Below are 21278 nucleotides of genomic sequence, written 5' to 3' on the forward strand. Positions count from 1 at the left end.
GGTACGACCTCCACGGTTCAATAGGTGTAAGTGAATTGTGGTTTTCCGGTTTGCGTTGAAAATTTTCTGTGCGTTTAATTACACTGTGAACTGGCTCTGTCCGTGTTTGTCTGTATGCTGAGATAGATAAACGCATCCCCAATATCTAATAGCGAGTGGTGGTCGGGCGGTGAAGCGAGACTGCCTCAACACAAGAAGCAATGTGCTGTTGAGTATAATGCTGACGAACAGACGTGGGATGGCTTTATTTAATGTCCGTTGTATTAAAATGATAATGTCCAAATTTGGCACATCAAGAATGTATTTTTACACTGCATACGAAAGAAGCACGTTCACTTTGCTCTCAGCACATGCAGTAAGAGCATCTACAGCACCATGCAAAAGTCATGCCACTCGCCCGGCCTTTCAGACCACTATTTACGTCATATCAAGAGTGCCTCCAGTCAGCTATTAAGCATTACATTTCTTCCCATTTATTGCAATTATCTATGGCCTTTCCCATTGAGCGCACTTTTACTTCGATTACAGCAATCGCAAGTTTTGCATTACATCATTTTAAATACTCTTATGCGCAAAACCTCTTCAAGAATCTTATTTTACTGGCATGTTGATGAACAGTAAACCAAAAACTGCTGTGAGCTGCCAGTGTAAATCTTTACAAATTTCTGGTTTACCCTAAATGTAAAGAGAATTTAAGTAAAATAGTTTTTTTCTTCTTAAATTTTTACTGTTCCTGTCACACAAGCAAAGAACAATCAAAAAACACTTTCATTTACAGAAGCCATCAGAACCGAACTGAAAACCGTGGACCAAAAACCTAGGTTCGTATTGAACTGTGGGTGAGCTGGATTGTTGCATCCCTAGTAGTGAATGATGTCCCAGAATTAAAAAAAAAAGTTTTTCCAAATATCGTTCTCTGTGTTCATCAAAACAGAGAAAGCTATAAAGGTTTGTAACATCCTGAGGGTGAGTAAATGATGACAGAATTTTCATCTTTGGTTGAACGTTCACTTGAAGCTTGAAGAAATGTTTGTATTTTGAAAAGTATCATTTTCAAAAATGGCTGTAAATCAGATGTTTAATTTTAAGTTGCAAGTATTGAGATGCATTCCGTTTTATTATTAGGAACAACCTGAGAAACATTTTCTGTAATGTCTGATTAAATGAAGTAACGTTATATTTTAAAATGTACGATATGTAAATGCAAAATAACTACTCCACACAACGCTCCCCAACTTACCCGTTCTTTTCTTTCCTTGTCCAAACAACCATACCATTTTCAAATGTCACTTCATTTTTCGTTTGGATAAATGATTACTACAATTGTGCTGAATTGGTTTAAGACTTGTGACTACTCATTTATGAAAAGTGATGCATTAGTTAGGGAAATAGAAAGTTGAATCGCATCAAAATCCGTTAAAACCACGATTAAAATGATGTTGTAAATAATCCCTTTCAAACGCCCTCTTGTATCGGTTATAGGTGCGTGTAAAAAAACTAACATTTAAGCAATGTTATTATAAGGCAAATACACATATGAAACACAAATTCGCTGTTCTTGTATCACGGCTGTCATGTTTCTTGTTTGAGATTACGTGCACAGCGGCAAATTTGACATCCACACCCCACCTCCAGAAACAAAGGGAGTTTGGAATGCTCGAAAACAGTATTCCGTCTCTCACGTTTTTGTGAGCTTCGTTTTACCCCCAAATGCAGAACGAAAACGCAATTCACTCGGACTATGCCGGGCCCTTTAGGCTGTCTCAAAACAGTTTTTAACCTGAGCGCATTTAAATACTCAAGTTGCCTCAAAACAGTCTCTAAATTACAATCCCATAATGTTTAGTAAAGGAGCAGACCTCTCGTAACTGTGTCTCCACGTGTGCAGACATGCCAGCGCTGGAATGCAGCCACAAAGTCCTCCTGCAACTAATGCACAGCTGGGACGGTCACCATGGATACAATTCGGTCACAGTGAGGTCAGCAGGTTAAAAGAGATGAAGCCTCACTAACTACATCAAGACATGTTATTCCAAATCAGAGCAGCACTTGCCACCTGGGACTCCACTAGAAATGTTAAGTGGCAACACAGGCAAGGGAGCGGGAACGAAAAAAAAAAAATCACATCATCAAAATACTAGGTTGGGCTTATACTAAATTCCTCAGAGGTGCTGTAAAAAGCCAGAGGGCCTGAACCCAAAACACACATGAAAATGACTTTGTATGAGCACAGCATAAAAAAAACAGCTGATGTACATCTGACTACAACATCAGTGTTTTGATACATTGTGACACTTTCTCAATGTCCATTGGGATTGGATCAGTTGGCTTTAGTACGATGGTTACGTTTTAAGTCAAGACAACAAAATATGTAGCAGGCAGCATTTGGAAAAGTTAAGACATTACCATTAAACATCTGTCTGGATTCTATTTTTAGATCCATTACAAAATAAAATTGTCAAGATATCAAATTGGGTTTGTCAAAATAAAATTTAACGAACCTCAGGAATCAATTAGTAACAGTTACATTCATTGGCACACTTTCTAAACTGTGCAGAATAGCAGTACACTGAAATTCAGGTAACTTTATGTGTTTAAACTGCTCACCATACAATTTTGAGTTCTTGTGTAGTTTAGTTATTTCTGTAAGCATTAATCAACTGTAAACTGGATACTGCTTGCACAAATACAGATATTTTACAAATAAAAATAAATTACACTAAAGTTGAAAAACACCAGGCCTGTACTAAACCTTTAAACATTAACAGAGGCCAGCAGTGATGAGCAATTCTCCAATTCTCCAACTCTAGCCCAGACATTCTTTTATAGGGCTGCGGTGAACTTTACATTGGTATTGTAACCCATTCTCTAGTTATTAAACAGGCTGCTAACACAGACTGCTATCTGCCTCTCTCCGCTTTGGGAGAACGAACTCCAAACCTCCAAACCTCTGGGAAGAACGTACTGCTGGCTAAAAATGAGAAGCAAGACATTATAGAAAAGCCCTGTGAACTGAAGAACAGTGTAAATGATATATTGGATAGGGGGATTTGTGACAGACCCCAAGCGTATGACTCACAACAGAAAGAGGGAGGGGACGGGGAAGGCCCTATGTTTCCTTTTGACATCCAGTTCCACCAATTTAATCTTATTTTCTTATCTTATTTTGAAAAGTTGGATGAAGAATTTAATGGAAGGCCATTATTCTGCATAGTATGTGCTCCAACACACACACACACACACACATTTCACAGTGACACACACCTGCTGGCATAAAGGCTGGTACAGACGGACTGCCTGCTGAGAGCATAAAGAAGGTGGGGGGGAAAGCATTTTTAAATGATAAAAACAAATCTCTCTCACTAGCAGTGCCTGGCCATCAACAATTAGTACAAGAACTTAAATCCCAAACAGCCTTGTTGGTTTATTTAAAAAGAAAAATCGCAGATAGAATTTATTTGCACTTCCACCCAGTGCGGTACGCAAAACTTGATCATGAATGGCTCTGAATAAACCGGTTTCTTTGTTTCTACTTTTTTACATTATGCATTCAATGACCTCCTGACACCCTGACCTTTAAGCAAAGAAGACAAGACTTCACCTTTGAATCATCAAGCTGATGTATATGATTGGTTACAAAAATTGAGTGACGGCGGAGTCACACATCTGCCTTGGTGTCACACTTGTGCTGCGCAGTCGTCAAACAGGTGATCTGCTGAATAAACTCATACTATTTAGCCTGTCAGGACACACCCGACAACCAAAATTTATAATGGAATAAACAGAATCTTCAAATACAGACTTTTTAAATGAAAAAGCTGAGAATAAAACTTGTACTAAAAATCTTTTGTGACACTATACAGCAGCAAGCGTAGTTTGGATTAGAGAGAGAAGTGCTTGCCATGGTGGCACCCTGCTGGCTAATAGGACAGCCAGCGACTGACTGATCTCACAATAAGTAGAAGTGACAAAAGAACCATTTGGTACCGCTGATGCACATGACACACTCCAATATGGAGGATTAATGTTCCAATGGTCCATACGTGCCATGTCTTTCTTCCTTCAGAACAATTCAGCTCCCTGCAATGTCTCCCTAACATATTCATGACAAAAGTCTGTTTGAAGATTTGGTTGAAGTTTGGTGCCTTGGAGACATGCACTTCAGCTTGCTTTCAACATAGTTAAAGCCAATCTCGCTCACACACCGGATCCAATTGAAATCTTAGGTGAAACCCAGAATAATTCTCAACTCTATGAGGCAGAGAATTCTGCTACAGCGAGGACATGTATAAACTCAGCAATATATATCACAATGTCAAACAATAATACTGAAAACATACCTGATATTCAATTCCTCACAATGACAAAGGTGCAGCGTTGGCTGAGAAATGAAGAGGCTGGGAGGGAAGATGAAAAGTCTCCATTATTAATTGTTCAGGAGCAACCTGTTAAGACATAAAAAAAAGTAAGATTATATTGGTCAGAACAACACTAGCACTTTACAAATCACCTTCATCCTAATGACCAGAGGTTATACTGAAATGATCTTACATTTTTTTACCCAAGACTGTTTTCACAGGCTGTATTGCTAAACGCCGTGTTTAGCATGCAACATTTGTTTAAGCTACCTGTCTAGGAAATTGCCACTTATGTGATAAGCAAAAAGCTGGGAACATATACGTAATTGAAACTTCTTAATCATAGCATAGGAGACTCCTCGTGAATAATTATTGTCCCAAGCTCTTCAGATAAGATTATGTATGGAATCCCCAAAAATTGTTTTTAAGTGGGTGTCAAGAGGAGTCACACACAAAAAAATGAAGGGGTAGTTCGCCTTGTAACAACCCAGTTTCGTTTCTCACAGGAGTAAACGCTTTCCTGTAGCTCAGTGGTAAGAGCATTGCGTTAACATCGCAAGGTATTCAATCCTAGGGGATTGCATATACCCAAGTATAAACAACCAAATATATGCCAGTCTTGTATGATGTTAACAATTTCAGACTCAACTGGACTTAAAATTATTCAGATGTGCCAACTGCCAACCAAACAATCAGTATTCATGTGCAAACATCTGGTATTAAGAGTAACTATGAAGATTTTAATCAATCCAAATAGAGGGACTCGTAGAGCAAGTAACACATGGTGATCAAAAAGCACTAAAATACCAAACAAGCTTCAAACAAGGCTTTAAAAAAAGATTTTGATAAACATTTCTTGTGGACAACAAGAACACTTTGGATCTTCAATAATACAGTGTTCATTAAAACAAGACCTCATTAAAACTGGAAATGTATGCTTCTGCTCTTAACATCAGAGAATGGGTGTCTCTGCAGGTGCACAATCATGTAAATCATGACAAAAAGCCTCAAGTCTGTTCAACCTCTCGACTCACAGTGTGCAGACGCACAAATGCAAACACAAATTCGACTCTGTTCAATGAGCTGCATTTCTATAGGAGCCCAGTAAATCCCATTTGTGTACATGACTCTAATTAAGTGTGCTTTAATGAAGGAGCAAAAGTGACAACAATGAGTCCCTGTGTTGGGAATGTGGGGGGGGGGTGGGGGGGTGGGAGGCACACCTGAACTACTCATGTAATACAGTACTGACAAACAAATCCGTTCAACTTAAACACATAGGAAAAATGTCTTCAAAGTCTAAATGAAAATATAATGTGGCTAATAAGCTTTTTAATGAGAAACTAAACCGATAATTATTTGGCAGTATATTTGAAGAGTTTGGTTCCAAAATGAGATAACTCAGTTTAAAAATAAATTGCGTGTTTCTTTATTGTGCATTCTAACTAATATCAATCAAACTGCAGTTGGTTTGTTCTGATTTGAGCCATTACAACAATAAAATACAGCTAACTAACACAAATAAACAAAAAAACGGAATTCTCTCATTTTAGGAAAACAATGTTTATATTCCCAGAGAAGAATGAAACGTATAGTTTTTCATTTTACATTAAGCGCTCATTTGTGTTCTAGACCCGACCTCCAACCACCTATCAAACACAGACCACTCTTGCTGGGTAAAATCCAGAATTATTTTTTGTTCAATATCTACTTTAAATTCCATATGGCAGTAAAATGGTTTGCAAATCTAGGGATGGGCAATATCCCATCACAAAACAGTGTGATTGATCAAAGTTAATATATAAAAGCAATAAAGATTTTAGACCAGACTTAAAACACGTTACAAACATGTTTACCGAATGACGGCATTTATTAACGGGCCGGAACGATTTTTAAAATTAGCAGCTCAAAAGGCTTCTATTTCTATTGTCATGCAAAACGTTTCTCCAGTGTGGCAGTGATCGTTTTTCTAGACGAACAATAAACTCGGGCTGTTCAAACTCCATAAGATTTTTAAAGCCCTCTCCTCCGACAAAACCGATTGGAAGCATATCATTAGCGATCATCTTAGTAATAAGAGCCGTTATTTGCTCCGCCCGTCTGGCATCCAAATTGGTTGGTCTGATCATAAAACTAGCAACTGATTGCTGACCTGTGGATGGACCTGCTGGATGCTTCGCCCTCAAATGATTGTGCATCGTAGTTGTTGATCCATGATAAGCCAGCTTTGCATTGCAGAGTTTGCACTGCACTTTATTCTCATTCATTTTATTAAAAGACCCCCACACAGAACTCATTTTTGACATCGTCTCAATTTATCGTATCCTTTATGCCACGCGGGTCTACAGTGTGCGTAACTTCGTTAGCAATTGTTGTGAGAAAATGTTTTCCTCTATTGTCTCTTGACTGACAGCCTTTAGGTTTTAAGTGCATCGTTATTGGCAGCGCCACCCTTTGATTACATGAACGCGTTAATATGTAACGTTACCGCTTATGCGCGAGACGCACGCAAACATCCAAACGCATCTGTTTAGAGCATTTATATAGAAACATGAAAAATACATTCTGTGTGAATGGCCGATCACAGTGCAACAGTGAAAATTGACCCGACTGAAACAGTGTCACACTGCACCGTGTTCCACACGTTGTTTAAGCAAAATACACTAGTAATGCGGTATATTAAAAATTCATATCATAACAAAAATACACACCGGTATTCGGTATGAACCGGTATATCGCCCAGGACTACCATGATGTGTATGTGGACTTTTAGTGTATATTGAAGACCAATTCCTATCGTGGGGAGAATTTCTACATGTATATAGCGAAAGATATAACATCGCCCTTACCTACTTAGTCAGTACTTTATCTTCAACAAGCTGAGCAGAAAAGAGGAACAATATCTCTGAACCTGTTGTACTTTTAAAGTACAAGAACTCAAATCACAAATGGTTTATCCTTGAATGATAAGGAACTTTAAACCATGTTTCATAGATTACAACTGTCTCTCTCAGACATAAAGATTGTATTTGCAATGGACCAGAAGTTGAGCAGTTGATTCTGCCAAAAGGCTTCGAGACAGTATCTTGTCATTGGCCAATTTAGCATCTCTCAGTCTATCAGTCTGCCAACTGGATTTCTGCTCATGTTTGGTAGCGATCCAGAGCAAAAACATAAATCTGCCCAAAACTACATCCAAAACACTACAAGCTGACTGTGAGCTGGCGTTGGCCTAAACAAGAATATGAGAAAACGGATTGATGAAACAGAAAAAAGGGAAATTAAAACCTGTAGTATTTATGCTACACACAGACGGGCGAAAAGAAAAACGGCAATAGATTTCGCAAAGGAGCGGCTAATTCTTTTACACAAATGCTTTTTTTGTGACTCTGATGACAGCATCATAAAACATGCATGCAGCATACAGAGAGGAAGAGGCCAGTAAGCAAAAAAGCTCATCATGCTTTTCTTCGTCCTGTGGTGCACTGCAAGGAAGAAAAAAGTGAGACAGCGAGAGAGAGAATAAGAGCTTAAGTGGGAGAGCGAGCTGTGACTGCTTGCTTGAAACTTGTTTATCCGCCAGCCTGCTTCCACACTGCGCTCATTCAGACTGAAACAAAGGCCGATCGGCCGAGAGGCTCCGCTAGGACACGCACTACAAAACAGAATCACCATTGAGAAAGACAGATATGGACAGAGAGGGAAAAAGATAGAAGATGCGAGGGGGAAAGGGTGACCGGAGGAAGAGACTCTACACCTAAACAGAGGCATGTCTCAGAAGGCAGAATGAAGAGGAGAGCAGAACAGAATAACATGCAACATTCTGAAAGGTTTCTAAAAGTAAAGACACAGAGTTACTCAGACAGACATACACACGTCTTGCAAACAAAAACTTGTATGATTTTCTGTCATTGAGGACCTCAAAACTGGCCACTGTTTAGCAAAAAACCAGGGTTCGATATTAACGCTTTGTTTGGGCAAGTGAGAGAGAATTTGCCCGACTGGACAAGTAACTTGAAAAAAATAGTAATAACAGTGTTACGAGAAAAATCTGTTTGTGCCTAGAGTAAAAAGAATAGGTGCATTAAACAGAGCTGCGTGTTTGTGCGAATTGTGTTTGACAATAATCAATGCGCGGAGTCCTGTGGAATATGTTGCATAACAGCTCAAACTAAAAACACATCATATTATATGCTTATATTGTGCAGATATGAGGGGAACATGATAGTTTTTTGAAAATGTTTGTTTCGTGAGTATATTTAATATAACGTAATGCTAACTTTTTTTTCTTTTGGTGCTGTTCAACCGCGAGGTACGTGCTCCCAAATTTGCGACGGGAAAGAAATATGTAACGTTATCGCTTAAGCACGAGTTTATGATAAAATAGTGCCGCGGCATACATAGACACATTTTGTGTGAATGGCCAGTCACAGTGCAACAGTGAAAAGGGACCCCACTGAAAAGGTGTCGCGTTGTGCCGCGTTCCGCACGTTGTTAAAGCGACACCGGTAATGCGGTATATAATTTTTTATATCATAACAAAAATACACACCGGTTTTCGGTATGAACCGGTATATCGCCCCAGCACTGACATGTTGACCTGTAGCTCCCCGAATGTATTTCATTGTGATCACTATTTAATACTGATTGTCTTTTCATCTCTATCTGTATTTTGCACCTGAGTGTGAGACGCTGCTATTGCTGCAAGTTATCTGGTGCGTTGTAGAAGGAGGACTTGAGGCTTAGAGACTTAGACACGGTGCATTCCTTCAGATTAATGACACGTTTCATCATACAAAAGGTACTTCCTCCCTTTCACAAAATATATTTACCACGCATATTGCATGTGGCAATGCTATCATCTTAATTCATAAAGTGCAACCAAACTTTTGAATGTTAGCTGTGCTCATAGTGCTGAAGGTAATGAACTGCGCATGTGCGTAATGAGTTAAGTCCCTTATCGCAGGTCCTGGGAGACAGATACAACAGTAAAATGCTCACTGTCGTTCACGAGTGACTGAAAAAGCCAGGAATCGATAAACAGAACCGAAATGCGCGTCCTATCAAATCCCTGGTTCTTTGAAATTTCGAACCGTTTCTCAGTACCCAACCCACAGAATATAGAAAAAAATTGGTAAACTAATATGGCCCTAATTTGTCCATCTGTAAGTAAAATGAACGTCAGTTGGCTGCTTATTAATGTGATGAACTGCACTTGCATATTCTTTTAATGATGACAATAGATGTTTTATACTTGAGCTAATACTGTTTGGCCTCTGTAGCACTAGTGTTATGTGCAAACAGCCCTAATAATCACAGCTTGACTTTGTTAATACTCTCTATGATTTCTACAGAACCAATTTAGGTGGCTGCAGTGGACATTAGGTAAAACGCTGTAAGAAAACTTGACAATGAATCTCGGATAGCCAGAGGTGTGAAGGATACATTCGTTCTGCCCTTTAAAACCTCTGGAAATAAGGTTGCATTTTGGGGATGCTTCTGAAGCAACCTTTGAATCAGGACAGCCTTACCAGTCTTCAGTCGCGCTGCTTTTTTTTCACCCACCCCTAATATATTCAGAGACTATCATTAAGCTGCATTATAATGTCTGCATCTGGAATCCATACTCAAAAAAAAAAAACACTGGGCAAAAGTGAAGAATAAGGTTAAAAGCATGAAACAAAAAAAACAAAGAATAATTGAGATTGGCTACTTTTTGTTTCTTTGTATCCAGATACTTTTTTGTTTAATCTACTGAAGTACATGGATTAGATTCATGGATAAAACAGAGGGTCCCTTTCCATAAAAGCATCTGTCAAATGCATATATGTTAATGTGATTAACTAGTAAGTGCCAACCACATTACATCAAACTTTGCATTTAACCATGTGGTGCTCAAGAATGGACCTGAATGTTAAACACAACTACGGGCCGAATACCAGTTTAAGGTATTCCGTAGGGCTGCAACTAACGATTATTTTAATAATCGATTAATCTGTAAATAATTTTTTCGATTAATCGATGAATCGGATAAAAACAAAAAACAAGAAAAGCATTCTTTTCCAACCCTTTATTCAAAAACAGAACTAAAATATTTAGAAAGTGCACAAGCATGTTGCTCCTTGAACATCCCTGAGCTGTTATAATAATAATAAAATCAAATAAAAATGGACTAACACAAAAAACATACACATGTATGCTTTACATCTGCCAAATATACAGACTTTTTTTAAATAAAAGTGCCACCTGTGCTGCCAGAACAATAAATAATTTATAAAAACTAAAGAACAATACAAATCAGAAAACTTAACAGGATTTGTTTGAATGTAAGAACTTGTTTTCTACACTACACTGCAGACAGACACTCGCAGATGCACACACTCGCAGACGCACACACTTTTGCAGACGCACACACTGACAAACACTGACACACACACACACTCTCTCTCAAATTCACTTGAAGCTTATTCATTCAATTATTACCATCATTGTAGTAAGTGCAAGCTTCATTTATACACCACATTTTAACAAAGCTTAAGATGACCAAGAGCTATAAAAGAACTTTAAAATTAAATTAAAAAGTACAACACACACAAATATATTTGTCAATAATAACCTATATGGGAGAAAGCACAGAATATACACTGCAAAAATTGCTTTTCTAACTTAGTAGTTTTGTCCTGTTGTCAGTCCAAATTTTAAAAAAAAATCTTATATCAAGAAACATGTACTAGACACATGAAAAAGCATAAGAAATTATCTCTTGTTTTCTGAAAAAACACCTCAAATTAAGTGATTGTTTGCTTAAAGCAAGAAAAATTATCTGCCAATGGGGTACAAAAATAATCTTAATGAGATCTAATTTCAAACAGAAATTTTAAGCATCAATCAATTTTCTTGTCTAGTAATCTTGATTTAAGATTTTTTAGATATTTGGACTGGAAATTAGACAAAATTACCAAGGAAGTTTTGCAGTGTAGCTATACATGACAACAGATTGATAAATGAATGGTCCAAAAAAGGTGAGTGAATAAAACGTGTCTTTAGTCTTACAATGCAAAGCGCAAAGTAACTACACCACCCCTGATTATACTGTTATTAACGAGCTAATGCTAACTTGTGATGCTTGTCAATCTGGATAACGAGTAAACACCAGCACCACGGACATTACGTTCTTCACTTCGAAACGGAACAAAAGTAGGATTCTGTAGTGACTTAACCTGCTGTTGAACTCCCTTCCTCCTCATCACAGACTCAAACATGTTTGAGTTTCAGGTGCTGGATCATTGCCGCGTTGCTCCCGCCATGTCGCGTTTGCATATTTTGTAGTTAACACAGTTTTTCTGTTTATTTAGTGTGAAATGCTCCCGCACCTATGATGACTTGGGTCGCGCTGATTTCTCTGCCTCCGTCATGTATCTTTCCTCCGCTCGCTTTTTTATTTTTGCTCCGCCCTGTATATGAGGCGCCGAACTCTGCTAGCATCAGTGCGCGAGAGAGACCGAGTGTGTTTACTTCGCTCCGCGCTCAAATAAAGTTTTTTTTAATAACCAAACGTCTCCGCGTCGCGCGACACAACGAATCGATAATGAAATTCGTTGACAACTTTTTTACTAATCGATTTTTATCGATTCGTTGTTGCAGCCCTATATTCCGCGGTTTGAAAGTTTTCAAAACCGCTAAAATTTTTGGTGATAACATTTCTAAATTATGTAGCTATGTTTACACAAAAATACATAATTAAGTCATGTAATGCAATGTTTGATATTTAGGCTTAATATATAGCCGATGATAAAAATATGTTTTTTGAAAGAGTATTATAATTTTAAGGCTTTATTTTGTGTCCAGTTGAAAAGTTCTTGTTTAAATAAGAAGACATATGAAAACAACACATTTTAGTGTTGTAATTGCAATACTGTGAAACTCTGACGCTTTTACTAAAGGTTATCATTCCGGCCCACGCCTAAACACAAGCACTGAATTGAACCTCCCAAGGGTCACGCTTGTGCTTGCCTTCTAGAAATGTGAAGCAGTAGCAAATGGCCATCGATTCCTCTCCGTTGAGACGCCTATCTACAGGAGCATCATTTTAAAGTGGAGGGCATCTTAACATGCTGAGGGCATGTGAAGGTAGTTGAGTAATAACAGCCTATATTTCAGCAGTCTGGAAAAGTGCAGAGCGATCGATTTGACGTTTGAAACATTATCTGCAATCAAATGAAACATAACGAAAATAAAGTGCGCAAAATGAAGTGGTCAACTGCCACCCACACTTCAACAGAAAGAAAAGCCACAAGAATATGCTATCATTTGAGTTAGCTTCAACTTTAAATATCAATAATTGTCAACAGAAAAGTTTGGGAAGCCATGTTCTGTCAATTTTAAATAGCCATCATACTTTTTGTTCATAAAATTGTACTTAAAAAAGGGGACACAACAGACGAAACACTTGCGCATTTCGATAGCTTTGAAAATGTCTTGTAATAATTAGGTGATAATTGCACAGGGGTCTGTTAGAACCAATATCCTCGCAGCTTTTCAATAGCATACACTCATTTACGCCTAACCCCGAAGCAGAAATTAGGGATGCACCGACATGAAAATTATTGGCCGAATAAAAAGGAAACGAAAATAAAATTGAGCAAAACAAGGCTAAATTAAGACAAAAAAATGTAGCCCTCACCCTTCTTGAATAACCTATATTAGGCCTATAACTGACTGCTGAAAGAATGTACTCTACTCTGTACCCCTTCTACCACTTAATTAAAAAGTGTCATTCAACATCATAAACTAAAAATATGAATAAACGAAAACTGTTGGATTATAGGCTACACTGCAAAAGAATGTAAAGAAAAAAACATCCATGCCAGCATTTCTGACTGACAACCGTTTAGTTCATGTCTTTGACTGTCACTGTTCTCTCAGAAGGTGCACTTGTGTTCTGGATGCTGAGAAACTTACTTTGACAAGTTGTTTAGTACATGGAATTGTGTGCACGCGACCACTATATGATGTCAAAGGATGTTGTGAGCGACAGAGCTACTACCACACCGCCCGCTCCAGTCTGAAGTACACAAGTTACCAACCTGTAAAGAAGCTTTCATTCAGACAATTTACTCCAGCAAATTCCATGCTGTGTCTTTCTCTGATACTTTAGAAAAGCTCCACACACTGCTGACATATTTGCGGCATTAATAAAGCCCTCTCTCTCTTTCTCTCTCTGTGTGCTAGTTGCTTGATCATAGCACACATAATAACATTTATTCGGCCATTTCACTTATTCACCAAACAACCTTTTTTTGCTATTTTCGGCCGAATATATTCAGTTGCAACGTTTGTAGAGAAACTAAAATGCATTTCATTTAACTACAGAAACCTTTTCACCAAAAAAATGTAAGCCCCTGACCTTGAACTTCAGTGACAGCTTCAGCAAAGCAACGGCTTGATTCCCTAAAACTCAATGATTTAGTGTTTAGGAAGCTGACAGCAGTATGTTACAAGCCCTGGGGGTCATTAAACTGCCCACAGACATACCATAAACCATAACACTTTCATTAAGGTAACATGGTTGTTTAAAGACACAGACAACATCCTTTAAAAACCTTCTGAAAATATTTCACGAACAGAACAAACATTTTGCAATAAAGAAGACTTTCATTCATTCAAATGAAAGAACACCTGACGGACAAGCAGACTAAACCTCTTCAACTTAAGCATGAGGGCTGATGTAAGAGAGGTTTCATCTTGAACCAGTGGAAGCACTGCTCTTTGTAGCGATCCTGTGTACAAGAGCTCTTGACGGAAAGCAGACAAACCCAGAAGAGATTAGAAGAAATAATCCGCCACCGCTTCTTCAAAAAAAAATGTTTTCTGAGTCCTTTGATCTCTCATTTAAAGATAATTGAATCAATCTACCATTTCTTTAACCTAAAGGGTAAAAGCATTCTAAAGGTGCACTCCCCAACGCTCTGATTAATACTGGTCTGCTGTAGGCATTATTAGCATGCATTTTAGATGGGACTTCACCGGAGGACATTGAACACAGTTTATGAAAAACATTTATGCATAAGCTGATTTGTTATGGTTTTAGGCTGAATATCCCAAACATCTTTTATCGAGAAATAACATACAAACACAACTATAGCGTAGCAAGTCAAGTACACCGTAATCAGTACGTTAAGAAAGTTCTAATACATGAAAGGTCTGTTTCACTAGCATGACATTTTGTCACTACACAACACTAAAATACATTCTCATATTTAAAGGGGTCATATGGCGCGAATATTTGTTTTACTGTTTCTTTGGTGTGTTATAAAGTTGCCCATGCATGTATTAGACACGTAAATTGCTTAATTTTAAGAATCTATAAGCTATTGTTCACCCAGACCTGCCTGAAACACCCCCACAAATCACAAGTCAGTTCGTGGTATGACTTGACTATGACCGCCCAAGTGTAAACGCAACTAAGATGAGCGAACCTGTCAGTAGAATATGTTCCAAATATGGTAGAGGAGTTACATTTTCGTCACACGTTTTTAGTATTCGAACAATCATTGCTTGGGTTGGGTATCGTTTGGGTTTTTTCCGAAACCAGTGACGCATCGATACTTATAAAACGGTACCGGTACTTTTAAAAAGAGCCACAAAACACCAGTGGACAACATTAAAGAACAAAATGCATCCATCCATCCATTTTCTACCGCTTATCCGTGGCCGGGTCGCGGGGGCAGCAGTCTAAGCAGGGATGCCCAGACTTCCCTTTCCCTAGACACTTCCTCCAGCTCTTCCGGGGGGACACCGAGGCGTTCCCAGGCCAGCCGGGAGACATAGTACCTCCAGCGTGGAGAACAATATGTTCAATTAAAAAATATTTATTAATAAGTCAACAGGAATGGGTGTATCCGTTTTGTTTCTCAAATCTCTATTGTATTTTAAATCCTACAAAAAAAACTTAAGTAATAAAAATTACACAAAAAAAAAAAAATTAAAGTGAATATGAGCATGGACAATAACATTGCTCGAAAGATGTTATAGTGTTTACACTCCAGCTACAACTAAATGCTCGCCATTATTGAATTAAATATGTGCAGAAAATGGGTTGAATATATCAACAGATTAAGTCCATTTACAGAGAACACTTGGCTACATTATATGTGCATTATTTTAAAAACAGACAGTATGTATAATGAATAAGTATAATTATATGCCTATACATGCAATCAGAGTAAAAAGCTTGACAAACTGCAAGTCCATAGACTATACTGACAGGTGCTATTAGAATTTAGCACTTTCACTGCTGTGTCTCGCTTGTCCTCCTTGTTAAATACGTTACTGTGTTAAGAACGAGCTCCATGGCATGAAGCACGTGCTTCATTGATTTTAAACGCGCGCAGCAGTTTTATTGTGATCGCTTGCATTGCAGTTTTAAATTAATGTTAGTTTCACTTTAAAACTTGCCTTATGCGGCGGTTGAAGTTAAAGACTGCGCCAGGAGATGAGTGCTGAACGCAGAGATGGATGGAGGAAGAAGAGAGCGCGAGTTAAAACAGTCTTTCACCATGATGAATCCAGGGGTCATGCGCTTGCGAATCACAGATCATTGCATAAGATGTGTTGGATTTGTATTATCTGAGGTTTCCGAATTTCGTTCAAGTGAATGAGGGCAAATGTCTCAATCGACGGCTCAGTCAGCATTTAGGTGGCACCAAAATGAGACACCAAAGGTGCCTTTTTAAACGGTCCAGTTACATACCAGATACAGATTGGCACCGTAGGTCTCAGAGAAGCGAGGCAAAAAGGAGATACAAACATGCACGTTATGTGGATTTTTTTTTTTACGATAAATCGTGTATACACATTGAATTACATCTAAAACAACAATAACATCCGTTTTAGCCCTGTCATATGACTCCTTTAACACATTATGCAAGTAGCCTTATTATTGTTATTTACTAAACCTTAAAATGATCTCCAAAGAGATCAAAAAAAGGGGTTACTTTTTATTTTTTAACTAATGAAGAGAATTCTAGCTTTGAGTTAGGGTTGTTTCTTGAGCAACCTTTTGTGGTTACAGTACAAGATGCAAAGTAAAATCAGTGTAGTGAATTATTTTTACAGACTTATAGATTATAAGTAATGTCGCCAAATAAATAAAAACAAAAATAATGACATTAACCTCCCTTTTATTCAACCGGAAAAAAGTGAAATTTCAACCAAACATTTCTGTCATTTTTTACTCACCCTCTTGTCATTTCAAACCTTTATGGCTTTATTTCTTCCGCAGGACACAAAAGAAGATATTTTAAAGAAAGCTGGTAAACGAACAGCACCCCACTTACTTCTATTCTATGGACACAAAACCAATGCAAGTGAATGGGGGCCTGTTTACTATGACTAAGTTGGTTATATAAAAAGAGCAATATCTGATAGCGACTAAGCGAAGATATCATCCTTCGGGCAGCTTGCTTAAAGTCATCTGTGTCTATTATAAAAAAAAAAAAATCACATGCATTTCATGATCTTAAGACAGCGAGATTTACAAATCACTAAACTAATTTTAGGTTTTTCACTGACAGTGTGTAACCACCCTGAGATATCACCTCTCTGGCCGAGGCATTTCTTTCTGGCTGAGGAGACCAGTCTGGTAATGCGTGTCTAGCACAGACATTTCAGAGGGCTCCTTCCGATTATCGAGTTTAAATTAAACCACCACCCCCCACCTGTGAATCAGCAACAGGAAGAGGTGGCTAACAGTCAGGATAGGAGAGTTGTGCTTACCCTGCATGGCTTTTCAATTAGTCACACTCAAAGTTATCCCCTGAGAAGCTTCAGGAAGAAAATAAACATGTTTTTTAAATACGCAGCTGTGCAGCGAGATAGATAAAATGAGAAAGAGACGTAATATTTGAGGCATGTGGAAAGAACCCATCTCATGAGTTTCAAACCAGGTGAGATTTCCTGGCAATGGCCAGATAACCAGAAATACATAAGGGAAGCACAAAAATCCTCCAATTAAAATTCTGTTTATCAGAGGTGTGCAAACAGCTGAAAGCACATACTAATAAAGCATACAGCCGAAAAGAACATAACACTTCAAGTTAAATACTGACACACCTGTTCAAGCCTACAAATCTATGCACAATGTATCTAATGTAACTATTAGAAAAAAAACAAGCATATCAAATAAATGTGAAATTTTATTCAAATCTAATAAACAGTGCGAATCCACACAATTCTTAATATGCTATTGCATTATCACTTACATTTTAGTCTTTAAAGAAGAGCCACAAATTCCCCACACTTAAATCATAATCATTCATAATTCATCAACTGCTAAATAAAAAAGATCAGTCCCTTCAATGCCGTAACCTGTGAAGATAACACAAAGCTAATTGAAGCCCCACAGGCGAGCAAATGAAGGATGCTCGTATCCCTGCAGGCAATCAACTCTGAACTAATCTGATATTGAACTAGCATGCCATTAATACTTCCACCTCTTGACCCCTGCTACAAAGCGATTCCAACAGCATCCCCTTTTTATTAATAACAAGGGCTGTTAGCCCAAGCATACTGATCTGCTATTAGAAACCCAAGGAAGTGATGAGTGAATGATGACTGTCCATTTGCCTCTGCCTCTTAACTCTGTGAAGCAATGGCTTCAGCTTTGCATGGGAACGTAAGGCTTGTTCTAATAGCTTGAATTCCTTGACTGGATGAAAGCTACAACAGGTGTCTTTCAAACGTACTTAACCAAAGACTGCGAGTAAACAGTTTGATAAGAACCAGGTCCATTAGTTGAAAAACATTGCACAAACAGAGCGATCCAGCATCACCACAAAGAAACAGAAGTTATTTTCATTCCAGTCCTGAAAGTTTCCCCCCACACTTAATGCAAACAGACTATTACAGATAGATATTATTACTATTATTAGACTTGGTGTCCTCAAAACTATTGGTCTGGAAAACAACCATACATCTGCTCATACATTCCACAACACTCGTGGAGTGTTTCCGTCATTGCATAGCTGCGATCAACCTTTCCAATCCTCAGTGTTGACATGCCTCTCTAATTTCCCAGCGCTGCACAGGACCTGACTCAGCTCCGTGGAGATTAAACGGACTGAAAAAATTATATACCCTATATTCTGTCCTGGTCCTTGCTAGTGGAGAGTGACAGTAAACAGAGGACTGCACTGCAGCAAATGCGGTTATTCGTTATCGTTGCAAATTAAAGTTGAACTTTAGAGAGCCTGTTATTATTTCACGTCATCACATGACACAAAGGCTTTTATAAGATTGGAATCATTATAAATGTTGAATGGTAAAACGCACAATGCAGAAGAGTTTTTAAATTCAGTTAAACGGTCCTTCTAAAAGGTCATTTTAAACACAGCCAGCATCCATGTAATGCTATATGAATGCAATTAAGATACAGGGCTGAAATTAATACCAGCTTTAAGGATATGAAAGAAAAATAAAGAGCCTGGTCATTTGAAGTCATTAATCTAATGGGATTCTGGATTTTTCTCCTGCTCTATTGAAACTTAATCCAAGTCTTGTCCCACTTTCAGTTTTTTTTAACCTTCACACACACACATTCACAAAACCTCTGACTGTCACCACCAGGACCAATGCTCATTTACAAAATTATCTCGGCCATTTATAATGCTCTCAGGAACGAACGGAACTCGTCTTCAACTGAAAATTCAATACTAATTGGGTCATGCTTTAAGGGACTGAGTGGGATGAGTTATGGTGAAACGGCATATGCTCTCCCTGCAAGTGAACAGAAAGGAGAAGAAAACAAACAAATATACAGAATATTCTATTACTGAATAAAGATTGATCACACACAATAAAAACATAGTCAGAGTCATACATCTACGTTTTGTAAAAAACTGACCATTCATAAAAATGTCTTGAAATTCCTATCAGGCAATAAAAAAACAAGATGATGAGCATGTGCAAAGATCTAAGGGAATCTGATCAACGGATAACGCAAAATTCACTGCCAGCTTCTATTTTCAACCAAGCACATATCAAATTAATTTCAAAAACAACCGTGTTTAATAACGAAAGAGAAGTTACAATACATAAAAGTTATACTGACGTTACATAAATGTTATTTTACAGATGCACATTTTTATTACAAAAATATCAAAACAATCAATATAAAAAAACAACCCATTACGCAGAACTGCGCAACTAAAAAAAAGAGCATCCAAAAGTACAAAAACATCCAAAAGTAATGCACGTCCAAGGTAAGATGCAATTAAATCTTTTAATAAAATGTCATGTTTAAGAATACGCACAGGATAATCGTTTTAACCAGTTTTATAACAGCAACACAGCAGTGAACCAAAGGCTGACACATTGGACATTATCAATATGAGAACACAGAAAAGCCCATGTAAAATCAATTACATTTTTTTAAATAAATAAGTCTCTATAGCGTGAGATTGTAAGCTACTCTGAACTAAGCTTGCCTGCCAATGAAGACTCCATCTGTCCATAAACTTTTACAGACACATAAAAAAATCACAAGCGTTAAAACGCAACAAGCGTCTCACTTTGCTTTTGTCCCGACTGCTCGGAACCCAGGCTTGCGCTCGCGCACTCTTTGCTCCTATTACAACGTATGAGAAATGTGCAAAGTATATAAACGAGACAGTCAGTCGTTCAGTCAAGATATTACCAACACTTGCTGGATGTCTGGAGGAAAATCACAAACTAAAGAAAACTTCCACATATCTGCAAAACTCATCATCGAAACGCCAAACTCCACCACGGATTATATAGTGTTTTTCGGCGTTGAAAGCATTTGTATGCACCCAAGAGAGCTTTGACGCTTTAAATTGTCATTGCTTTTGGTTTATTTTCATGCGTTCTTCGCGTCTAAGCGCTTTAAAATAAATGCATGTTCGTTAGTCGTTCCCTCGGATTTTCCTCAGAACGATGTTAGCGCGGCTAGCAGTAGCATTTTTTACTTCTAAAAGGTCAAAATCACGTTTATTATGAAGAAACCACAAAACAGTACTCACCGACACACTTTCCTTTGATACGGCTATCCGAAAAAGAGCCTTACGAATATATCAAGTTTAAAGAAACGGGTAAACTCAGTCTCGTTGACAGCATCACTGAGCCGCCATCTTCACTCGGTTGTGATGCTGCTGTTGGCTCGAGACGCTCTACCTACAGAAAACTCTGGAATGAACCAATGCATCGGTGCAATGGGGGACACCACCGACCCGTCAATGTTTCACCCGACATTATAGGACATCATTTTAAAATGTGAACCGCAGATCGGAAGTTAAGAAATCATTCGAATCAGGTTCAAACCCACTTTTAAAGAAAACATTAAAAATACAACAGTTTGATAGATCATTTTGTCCAGGAAAGCCCCGCGATGTGGAAGTGAACATACTTGTTTCCCACGGAGTGCACCTTCGAGTAGGTTAGATGTTTGACCCCAAACAAGGACAGGCGTGAGACCAAGCATTCGTCCTTTTTACTTACATTTATAACTTTAATTTAAATTCAAAGGATTTAAGGTTTGACGTTGTAACCCATTCATATGTAAACATCTAGTTTGAACGATAATGAATAATCGCTTAAGGAACCAGTCATCAAAAAATGTTCTTTCCAGCAAAACGAAGTGTGTGATTGAATAGTAAAGAATCTAGAATGTGTGTCAATTCATCTATCAAAAGAAATACAAGTCGCCACATAACGGCAGAGTTTGGATATTTAACTTTCTAGCGCCCCCAGGCGATGAAAAAACCTCCACTGCAATGTTGAATGCACGCTCTTCTGCTTCAAGTTTAACTATAATAGCATTTGAAGTAACTAACGACCATAACAGACGTAAAACCAATAAACAAAGTTACATTATTTAGTTACCTGCTCTGGTATGTTCCTCAT

General features: G+C 38.1%; 1 protein-coding gene across 1 annotated transcript in view; it reads right to left on the reverse strand.

The window, feature by feature from the left end:
* Window positions 1-20546, reverse strand: part of ndst2a (N-deacetylase/N-sulfotransferase (heparan glucosaminyl) 2a) — an 88431-nt gene extending 67885 nt beyond the window's left edge. The window contains exons 1-2 of the mRNA XM_056761309.1: window positions 20399-20546; window positions 4341-4445 (exon numbers count right to left, since the gene is read on the reverse strand). The gene's annotated coding sequence lies outside the window, so the exon portion shown is untranslated. The remainder of the gene's footprint in view (window positions 1-4340; window positions 4446-20398) is intronic.
* Between the last annotated feature and the right edge of the window lie 732 nt (window positions 20547-21278).

The sequence above is a fragment of the Triplophysa dalaica genome, chromosome 11 (genome assembly GCF_015846415.1).
Source record: "Triplophysa dalaica isolate WHDGS20190420 chromosome 11, ASM1584641v1, whole genome shotgun sequence".
NCBI classification, from domain to species: Eukaryota; Metazoa; Chordata; class Actinopteri; order Cypriniformes; family Nemacheilidae; genus Triplophysa; species Triplophysa dalaica.